This window comes from Actinia tenebrosa, unplaced genomic scaffold, assembly GCF_029948245.1.
Source record: "Actinia tenebrosa isolate PJP-AT-01 unplaced genomic scaffold, QUT_ActTen_1.0 PGA_scaffold3__52_contigs__length_22856419, whole genome shotgun sequence".
Lineage (NCBI taxonomy): Eukaryota > Metazoa > Cnidaria > Anthozoa > Actiniaria > Actiniidae > Actinia > Actinia tenebrosa.
In genome coordinates this window covers 11,665,116-11,676,616 of record NW_028292580.1, presented here as the reverse complement: position 1 = coordinate 11,676,616, position 11,501 = coordinate 11,665,116, and the positions used below count along the sequence as shown (strand labels likewise).

Sequence of the window (11,501 nt, the reverse complement as noted above, 5' to 3'; positions counted from 1 at the left end):
AACAAAGCAGTATCATTCTTTTCCTGTGTTTTTCTTGTTATTTCCTTCCTTTTTCCCTCCGGCTACTCTTTTTTCCCTCCCCTTGTTTCTTCTATGGTCTCCCGTACTTTTTCTTCTGTATACTTTTTTTTGTTTTCTACTCTTTCCATAATATTCTCCTATTTTTACTAATATTCATTATTTCCCCAACGCTTTTCTACTACTTGCCAGTTCATCACCACGCCCCTCCCCTCCCCCTTCTATTCGTCTTTTCTTTTCTGTTTTCTTCTCTTCTATTATGTATTTTTTTCTTGTCTTTTCTCATCTTGCCTTTTCTTGTTTGGCTTTTCTTGCTTGCCTTGCCTTTTCTCCCTTTCCTTTCTTTTCAAGTTTCTTTCGTTTCTCTTCCAGTTCAGAGGTTCTATTTATTACTTCTTTCCCTTTCCCATTTTTCTCGTTCCTTTGTATTTCTAGTATTTTCACTTTCCTCTACCCTAAGTCTTTTTATGTCTTTCCCTTTCTTTTCGTTTTTATGTCGCAGTAAGCATGATTATTACTCATGTTTACTGCGTTATATTTTATAATCCATCCGAAAGTGAATCCTTGAATTTCGCTTCCATATATAAACCTACTTTTTCTATTTTTTAAAATCAGCCTTTACCCCAACAACCACCCATTGATAACCAAATTCATTCTAGATAAAATAGTTCCAGAAAATCAGGCAAAAATTACCATCTTTGTGCTATAAAATTACATGTGTTAGGAGCGTAGCTATCGCCAACTAATCGATGACTAAAGTGAGTTTGGGCTACCTGTGGCTACTTTAGGTTCAGCTTGACAGCCTCGTGATTCCATCAACAAGAAGATAGGTTACTTTAGTTAAACAGCAGAAAAAATCTTCTTATTTTATCCAATGCAGTTTTGAATATTCCTTTGCAAAGGTAAGACAGTTCGTATTCTCTTTATTTATATTTATTTTCCGGTACCATGCCATTTATTGATTTAATTTGCATTTTTTATTGAGCTGAATTCAAGTCAATCTGCTCAGCATTCCTAGAAATATTCAACCAAGATTTTTACTTTTTGCAGAATTTATTGTCTAATTTCAGTTAAATTTTCAATCAAAAAGGTCTACTTAAGAACGAAAACTATTCCTTCACGTATTTTACGGCATAACAGTCTGCATCCTGGAGACTATTGAGCTTTAAACAGTTAATAAAGAATGCAAAGTGTTGCCTCAAGAACTGTGATAATTGTTGTTTCCTTCAGCTTTACTGAACGAGCTTTTATTTTTCTTCTAGATGGATTATGTTAACCATGACAATAAGATCGAGTCTGATGCCGACTCTGATTCAAACAGTATAGATAAATCTCTTCGTGAACAAACTACAGTCACTGCTATTGGCAAGGTTAGCTGTGTTTTCATTTTGTAATACTGTACTCAGCTCGTTAAATACTTCGGATTTTCTAACAGTAATATAATACTCCTTCCATTCATCGTTACACTGAAAGTTCAACCAGATAAAAAAATGATGAAATTAGAATGATAAACAAAATAAACTTAATTTTTGATACAAGCTTTTATAGTTATAAATAGCGTGATTGTTTTGACCTGTGAAACACATTATAATATAATAGATACAAATAATAGATTAATAAGTGCATTTAGGACATTTAGTGTATTTGAGACCGCGACCGGCAGTGTTGGCGAAAATATTATAAGTGACACAAACCAAGTGCTCGGTATTCTATGCCGAGCAAAGACAAACAATCCTTATTAGAAGCAGTGTAGAATGCAAAAAGCGCTTAATATTCCTCGATAAATCTAGACTAGTTTGGCTGAATTTAGTCAATTTTAGATTGTTTTTCTTGACTATCATATTCTGTTTCGTTCATCAAATGCATTTAATATTTAGATTATACATAAATCATTTTCTAATAAGATAAAATTGAAATTTAAATATAATACAAATCTTGCAAGGAAACACGCTTATACCAGTGATACTTAATTGCGCTTCCTGTCTAACTGTTCTGATGCACCTATTATGTTAACCCTTGGGGGAGGGGGAGGGGGCCAGTTGTACACAGACCCCAGAGTTTTGGCATTTTTAGAGATGCCTGAGTTGAACTTTTATGCCTTATGTTTTATTCCCCTGGGTTGACTGCCCCCCCCCCCCCCCCCCCCCCCCCAGCCCCCCCCCCAGCCCCCCACTTAACCCCACCCTGAACTTTTTTGTGACTGTCACACAATCCAATACCATTTACACCACATGACGGCTAGCATTGAAAAGGTGAATTGATTCACCCAGGGGGTTATTACTCTAGGATTCAATACCATCTATAATTTTATCCATACCATGAAACAATTTGGAATGATCTACAGTAGGTAAGTTCAAGGCTAATTCCCAGATTAAATTGAAATTAACTTGTTACGGGGCCCGGGGGGGGGGGGGGGGTACTCCCCTATATTTGCTATACAGGTATGTGCCACCAAACAGGGTATGGTTTTCAGCAATTCTGGAACAGGGTATATAAAATCGCACTCGCTATGGGACAGGGTATATGAAATCACGCTCTCTCCTCTCCGGAACAGGGTATCTATTTTCGCACTAACGGAAAAGGTTTTGTTTTTTAGCGATCTTACTCTGGAACAGGGTATGAATTTCAGCGATTTTACTCTGGAACAGATTCAGGGTTCAGAGGGCTCAGCGGCACATCCCTACCCTAAACGGGCAAGAGTAACCCCCCCCCCCCCCTGGGGTTAGGGGGAAGAAAACTCAAATGGAAAGAAAGACCTAGCATTCCCTATTCACATGCATTGCCAAGAGCAATGCCACAGACTTCACAGGTGAGGGGTGAGTGTACTACTGCGCTAAGCTGCCCTTTGTTTCCTTAAGTGAAAATACATGATTCTTTTGTCTAACCCAATCCCTGTTTTAATTACAACTTTCAGACCAAAACATTTGCAGGACTAGAAAGAGAAGAATGGCTATTTGTGACCATTTCTTTGGTGAACATCATCATAACTGTAGGGTTTACCATAAAATGCATGGTCGATGTGCACTCTAACTCTCCTGATTTTACCTTTGCTATTATATTACTGGTCAATGCTGGTAGGTACCAAGACTTTGGTTTGGGGTAAATATTATATATCAGAGTAAAATGGTTTGAACCCAGGTGTTGAAGTTTGTTGTGAAATGTGATCATCCGGGTGAGTGTAGTCTTGAGAAAGACTGTGGTTGGTGGTGACTGACAGTTTGTTGTGAAATGTGATCGTCCAGGTGAGTGTAGTCTTAAGAAAGACTGTTGTTGGTGGTGACTGACATTTCAGGCTGTCGATGATCACATTTCACAACATATATTATATATCATATATATATCTTGGCCCAAGTGCCATCTGACTCTCCTGATTTTACTTTTGCTATTATATTACTGGTCAATGCTGGCAATACTTTGATTAAGGTTCATTCATTCACTGGGAAGATGGGATAGATGGGATTTGTCACCTGGGTAGCTCAGTTGATAAGAGTTTCCTTTGTTGTGTGGAAGCTTACAAGTGGTTCGAGTCCCAGCCAGGCCAACACTCTGGGTCTTAAAATAACTGAGGAGAAGGTGCTGCCTTTGTAACTACAGATGCAAATGTATAGACCTTCAAGTCTTCTCAGATAAAAACTTAAAAAAAACTTTAGGCTCTATCTGTCTTCACGATAACCTTGTGTAAGGTAGATGTCAAAGACCCACTGAAGAAGCTATGGCCAACTCCCCCTCACCCCCCCCCCCTCCAAACATTCAGGGCTATGAGTGGGAGATATTTAAGATATAGAGGATATTACATGGGCGCGCGGAGATACGAAATTTTATCTTCGAGTGTTGAAAAGATCTCTCACAAGTGAGCGCAGCGAACGAGTGAGAGATTTTCAACACGAGAAGATAAATTTCGTATCTCCAAGCGCCCATGTAATATTCTGTTTATTATATAATTATCAATGAAAGTATGTTTTGGCTTTTTCAGGCAATTCTTTCCGTGTATTTTTGAATATCCATCGCAATGGTGTTATCTTCACACGTGAAAATAACATGTTATTTTCACGTGTGAAGATATCAATTTTTCAAAATAGAGAAAAATAGATATTTCATTGGTAATTATATAATAAATTAAGATATCCTAGGCACTGCTTTCAGCCAAGAACTGATTGTCCAAATTAGGGAAGAAAGGATTAAATTATACGTAAAGTAAAAGTGCAATAATTCTTCCTACAGATTTTGGAAATTGAGGGAAAGTAAATAAATAAATAAATTCTTCTTTAAACAATCTCCACTCACTTTACTCAGGCTCATGGTCCTGTTAATATTTTATTTATTAGGCTCCCAAACCATTTCAAACTCGTAAGTTAGCATGCGTTTTTGAGTGAGCACTTTAAGTGATAGTGAGTGTGACTTGGTACAAATCTACCCAGCACTTCTCTTGTATCTCTGGGCCCGGTTGTACGAAGGAAGGGTGGGTAGTACTATCCGATGGATAAATACTTATCCAGTGAATAAATCTATGCTGTTAGTTTCCTAGGGTCGCCAAATCTGTGACACTCTCTCACCACAGGATTATAAATAATTCACCACTTATTTTTATCTGATTTCAACTTTTAATAAAATGACTTGGAATATATGAATAACAACAACGACGACTGTCTCTCTGCACAAACGGCCACTTCACACTCACTCACTCCCATTCCCCAGACTGCACACAGGGAGCCCACATATTTAACTATTGAATAGGACTCATCCATTGGATAGTGCTCTCCACCCATCACACTACTGCAAGGGTGGATCCAAGGGGCAAAGGGGGCTGAAGCCCCCCCTTCAGCAGAAAAAAACCAAAACATAACTGAAGAATTAGATGTTTTTTTTTATTGGTTTCTTTTGTGTTGACGGAAGAAACTCAATTAGCTCCCCCCTAAACTCAATTAGCCCCTCTTTAAAATTTTGGCTGGATCCGCCCTTGTACTGGGCCCTAGCACTGATGAGTGCAGGCTCTACTTCTACTTCTTATTGATATTCTTTTGTTATTTTCAGCATTTTGCTTCTTTTATGCCATCCATGGTGTGCTAAGGGAACGAGAGTTTGAAATCTATGCATATATTGCAGCTGCCACAGTTGTGTTTACATACATCATTATTAACATGGCTGTAAAACCGAATCACATTACAGCAATCAAATGGGTAGGTACAGTAATTAGAGCTTAATACATTGAACTATATAAATCTAATGAGTGAAATGAATGTAATGGAAGATGTGTATGAGACTGACAATGACAGAAAGATGGACAGACAGACAGACAAAACAATGTACCATCAATTAAATAACACCGTCACATTAGATGAAGAGAGCTGAGTTGGTCAATGGTTCTATTTCTGACTCCGAGAGTTTTTCCCATCCTCTCTTTTTTTCTCCCTTCTCTCAAATCAATCCTAACTGATTCAAACTGGTTATAGCTTACCCTGCGAGCAGAGTCTCCTTGTACCTCCTCTTTGGGCGAGAGAGGAGTTAAAACAAGACTCTGCTCGCAGGGTAGTTAGAGCTGTGCTACAGGGTGACACACATGGACTGTATAGAGATTGCCAGAAGGTTCCTTCACACGCTTTCAGTGTGAGCCTATTGAGCTGCATCACTGCTGTACACTTGTGGTGGTGACAAGATTCTCTTAACAATTCCTTTGTCTATCGACAGGCTCGATTTGGCACCATCTTGGTATTTGCTCCTTTCAACATTTACTATGGCATCGTTGTGGCAAGAGGGTTTGGTTTTTTAGAATTCAAAACAGTTGGAGCAGTTGTAGCCCTACAAAGTAATTATATTAATGTTTATGAAAAGCAAATATGATCGTTATTTGGTATAGAGTGTAGTCATTATACCAGTGAAACAAAATCTTAACACCACCAAAATATCAGCTAACTTAGTAAATAAATGAAAAATAACAATAGGCTGATTCTAAAATCACACATGAATATTATGCTACGATGTTTAATCACACCAGAATAAGCCTTGATTAGTTCCCCGAGAAAATAAATAAATTAGTGATGAAAGTATCAGGTGCTGGTTCAATACCAGACTCGTACCCAGTCACTTCTCTTGTCTTATTGATCTCACGCTGTGGTTGATGGGGAGGATTTAGTGAGTTCCTGGTGCATCAGGGGAAGGACTGGAAGAGAAAAGCGAAGCGTCACTTTTTCTCTCTCCTTCCCAAAAGCCACCGCGCGCAAAAAAGCCTGAAACAAATGACTGACTGGGTACGAGTCTGGTTCAATACCTCCATACATGCAATAAAATTGACAATGTTCTGGTCGAAGGATATTTACTATTTGATGGTATGTAATAATAATAATAATTATACAGCTTCTCATTAATCCCATATAGGTAACTGTCCAATTATTTTCTTAATTGGACAGGTCTTGTTGATATGGGATTAATTAGGCAGCTATATAATTAATAGGTAATGGGATTTTATGCTTCCCAATCAAGAAATAATTAGACTCGAAAAATTCCTCTGACTGACAAATTGGACTCGGCCTGTGGCCTTGTCCAATTTTGGCAGTCCTCGGAATTTTCCTCGTCCAATTATTTCTTAATTGGACAGCATGGTGTCCTATTACATATGCTAATAATATATATGGCTTATATAGCGCTTATACGAGTCTGTTCTAAGCGCTTAGTAACATAACATTAAAGGAATAAATAAATAAGATAGATAATATGATTATAAAGAAAAAGCTAACTTAAATAAATGAGTCTTGAGTTTAGATTTAAATAAAAATAAGCTGGAAATATCTCTAATTGAAGAAGGTAGAGAGTTCCAGAGGAGCAGAGCAGCAACTGAGAAAGAACATAGACCATATGACTTGAGATTATAAGATTTTGAACAATTAGATTAAAATACCTTTTTATTTATTTTTTCATGGGTATGATGACTGTGCTCTATTATAACATTGCATATTTATACTATGTTGTTTTTGTTTTCAGAGATGTACAGAAAAGCTGGGATATTTTCCTGCCTGCTAAAATTTGACTTCCAGCTTGCAGTAAGTATGGCAGTACCAATAATGTGAAAACTAAAGAAATGGCACAAAATTTACATTCTGATTGGCCGTTGGAGAAATATGGCATACAATTTGCATTCTGATTGGCTGGTGGAGAAGATATTTCCCAAAAGAATTCACTTCCCAACCACATCTCTGAGAACTACCTTGGAAATTTTTATTTTTTAAGTTTAAAGTAATTTGAATTGCCCAAGTTTTGACTGTAGTTGACACCTAGACTTGGAATTATAGACAGAGCCACCGAAAGTCCAATCAAGAATTGAGGAGATACTGGTCACAAGTGATGTGAATTAGCTTTAAATTTAAAGTTTTAAAAATTTACTATCAATGATGCTTTCCTTCTTTTTTTCAGATAAGTTTAGCAGTTCTTGTCATTTATAATCCCATATTACTGAATCTAACAAACAAGGTTATTTTGGGTGTTGGGATTCCCTTCCAGTTTATCTGGTCCGTGCTGGGTTGGATTATGGTAAGTGAAATGAAATTATCATTCTCTCTGTTCTTTGTAGCTTTAATTAGCTTTGAATACCCTTAAAAAAGGAGCACTGATAGTAAGAAGGGGCAAAGGGTGCACCTTCGCGCACAAAACATGAGCCCCTGGCTCGGGAGAATTAGGCAACCACTCCCCGCGTTATCGAAGTAAAACAAACTATCTTTACCTTTTACCTTTTTTATCATCCTTCAAACCCACCTTGAAAATTTAATATAGTTGGTGCAATTTCAAGAATTTATGGGTGGACATTTCTCCATGTATCCCCCAAATTATCCAACCCACCCACCATTCCAAAACTATCCTATGCAGTCCCTGAATAATTAATATTAGATATCTATAATATTAATCTTAGGACTGATTCAATTTTTTTTAGATGCGTAAAGAATTAAAATATCTTGTCTTGGTCTTCATCCCTGCATCACTTGTGGAACCTGGTTACATTATCTATCGGTTGGATGAGGTATGGTATTGTCTATTATCATTTTATTATAAGATTGATAGGAAGAAGTGGGCTAGGAGAATAGAAGGAAGAAGAGATGGGAGACATGGAAGCAGCAAAATTAGGGATGAAATGATAAGCAGGGAGGAAGAAAAAGGGAGTACAAGAAAATAAAGAAGAAGAGTCCTGAGAAAGATGGTGAAGGAAAGAGGGAGGAGAAGAAAATTAGGGAAAAGAGAAGTGAGATGGGAGAAGAAAGAGGGAGGAGAAGAAAATTAGGGAAAAGAGAAGTGAGATGGGAGAAGAAAGAGGGAGGAGAAGAAAATTAGGGAGAAGAGAAGTGAGATGGGAGAAGAAAGAGGGAGGAGAAGAAAATTAGGGAGAAGAGAAGTGAGATGGGAGAAGAAAAAGGGGGTAGAAGAAAATTAGTGAGAAGAGAAGTGAGATGGGAGAAGAAAGAGGGAGTAGAAGAATATTAGTGAGAAGAGAAGTGAGATAGGAGAAGAAAAAGGGGGGGAGAAGAAAATTAGGAAAAAGAAATAAAGCAGAAAGGATGGAAGAGAGAGGATTGGATCCAGACAGCAGAGAGACTGTATAAATATAAACTGTACTCAAGAAAACATAACTCACCATGATCTGTATCCCCCTACTTTAATCATTATTAATCAGGACATACGCAACTGGGAAAGCAACACAAATGGGACCAGTAAAGGAAATATGACTGCTATAAGTGCCTCTAGTACTACAAATCATCGATGATAAAGATACTCTCATCTACTGCTTCATTGTTGTGGGTATGTAAAAAAACCTACCCCCTAAGATTATAATCAGGCATGAAGAGTGAGGGTCTAAGGGGAGGGGGCACTTAGCCTGATTTGGATATGGGTATGACCCTGAGAGTACCAAGGGCTTAAAAAAACAACAGTTGGACATTGGACAATGCAGCCCAGTTGTAACTTGTCCAGTCAAATCATTGCCTTTCATGAGGTCGTTTTCTAAGCCAGAAACAAGCTATCACGGAGCTAAAACTATTTTGGCCAATCATCATGAACGGTGACTTACTTGCCATTATTTTAAGCCCTGGTACTAACCAGTATTACCTCGTTTTAGAAATATGTGACGCATGCACACTGTCTTTACTTGATAAACTTACCAGGCATCAGTGGCAGTGAAACTAGGATGATTTTAGGAGTGATGGCTGTTAACTAGAAAGCTGCTCCTTTTTTTATCCCAATCTTTTAATCCTCAAAGGCGGGTGAAGGTGGATAGCCACCCAATTCACCCTTCTCCTACATGATTCCACTTTGCTTATAAATAATCATTTGATAGGTTTCATATTGAATGGTTTTGCTTCTTGTGCATCTAGCTGCTATTGCTCTCCTGGTTAGAGTGCTTGTCTTGATTGCCCTGAAGTTTGTTGTGGACAACTTTGGAAAAGGCCTTCGGGAGTCTGGTAAGTTTAGCCCTGTCAGACAGGGGGGGTGTGGGGAAGTAGGCTGAGTTGAATGTCCAGGTATAGAGGAGGGAAGAAAATAATTCTTACTGCTCTCCTTGTCGTTTTCTGCCAGGCATTGCATTCCAGGTATTGCAGTCCAGGCATTACAATCCAGGCACTGCAGTCCAGGTATTGCGGTCCAGGCATTGCAATCCAGGCATTGCAGTTCAGGTATTGCAATCCAGGCATTGCAGTCCTGGCATTGTAGTCCTGGCATTGCAATCCAGGCATTGCAGTTCAGGTATTGCAATCCAGGCATTGCAGTCCTGGCATTGTAGTCCTGGCATTGTAGTCCTGGCATTGCAATCCAGGCATTGCAGTTCAGGCATTGTAGTCCAGGTATTGCAGTCCAAGCATTGCAGTTTAGGGAGCAAGGTCATTTTACCTTGATACCTTCAGTTCTTTTTAGACCCCTTGCATTATTTCCTAGAGGAATGTTCTGGGGAACAAAAAAATGGGCCCTCTCTTCTTATGCAAAAAAAAAAAAAAACTATTATTTTTTCCCCAGAACAAATCCTCTCTGGATTCAGTGCAAGGGGCCTATGTCAGATCACAGCCAGCTACTTCAAACTTATGACCACCAACTCAAAAAACATTCTGAAAGCCCTTAAATATTACATTTCTCTTAATAGTATATAACCTGCCAGTATCAGATGACCAGCCACCTCTTCTTCCGAGGAAAAGAGATATTGCTAAATGCTGTGGCATTGTCTGTTGTGGACCTCTTGGATAATGAAATAAGCAGCTTAACAACAATGATTGACAAGGGTATCACCTAGTAACAGTCCCTAGCAAAGCTTCCTGTTTTCTGCTCAGGCAAGCAGATGAATATTATGACAGTCAGACTTAAAGCTATGTTATAAATCAGATAGAGTGCTAAAACTGTGTAGGTTAAATGATGTTAAGGTAATGCTTCGCACACCATCCTTATGACATGGAAAAGGGATGAAATCCAATATACTTAAAAGATATATGATTTTTATGTAATAACTTATAATAACACAAGTTTTGTAAAATATTTTGAAGTCTTCATGACTTCATTATCGTAGCCTGCATCACATCCGGAATTTTCTCTGAAAATTCCGATGTGATGCAGGCTACATTATTGAGTATAAAACTCACTTTGAACACTTTAGCTATTATTCAAATTACTTTGTATTAATTTGCCAATGACCTCCATAATTAAAGTTACTTTGGCAATGAATTTATTTCGTCTTTGAAAATTGTCTTACAAAACTTGTGTAAAGTTGTGTATTTTCCCCTCGAATGCAATCTATAATAAGTTCTTGTTATTGTTCTTGTTCTTAAAAGAACCCATAATAGTTAGAAATAATTCATAACTTTTTCTAAGATTAGTGCTTTGGTTTTATAGTTCTGACTCAGTGTCCTATGTCAACTATTAAAAAATCAATGCTAAATTAATAAAACCGTTAACAATGCTTAGAATAAGAGCTGGTCAGTCACTAATCATGATGACTAGTCAAATAAGTTTTAGCGTGGTGTCATACCTAGTTTCTGGCTCAACTTTACTGGTTAAAATGACCGGCAGGATAAAGATTTCATCGGACAAGTCCCAATTCTGGGAGGACATTGTCTGATGTCTGGACATTATTTTAAGCCCTGGTTAATAATCTGGTAATGCTGTTAATGACAATATAAAATAGATTGAGAAACACATAATTAAAGAAATATCGTAGGCATTTATAGGAAGCCAGTGCAATGTTTCTCTCATGTAGATATATGTTTCTCTTTCAAGGAGTATACATTGAATACAAAATTAACATTGAATATATACATTAAATGTAACTCTTCCTTTGGATTATCATGATGTAAACATTTAATAATGCCTGTCTACACTCCTTGGAATTACTACCCCCTGTCCTTTAAGAAAATACAGCATCTACTCTAACAATGCTCTAACCTAACTTTGTTTCCAATTTAGCATTGGTACATTACCATAGTAACCCAAAAGTATCATGATCATATCTTTATTACTTTGTAATA

At 37.7% G+C, this 11,501-nt stretch overlaps 1 non-coding gene across 1 annotated transcript; it reads left to right on the top strand.

The window, feature by feature from the left end:
* The first annotated feature begins 629 nt into the window (after positions 1 to 629).
* On the top strand, positions 630 to 11,319 carry LOC116304888 (uncharacterized). Its single transcript, XR_016120712.1, has 11 exons — positions 630 to 920; positions 1,281 to 1,388; positions 2,933 to 3,092; positions 5,050 to 5,195; positions 5,704 to 5,821; positions 6,994 to 7,052; positions 7,423 to 7,539; positions 7,937 to 8,023; positions 8,672 to 8,796; positions 9,369 to 9,455; positions 10,130 to 11,319. It is a non-coding gene; the product is annotated as an uncharacterized LOC116304888 (transcript).
* Positions 11,320 to 11,501: the final 182 nt, after the last annotated feature.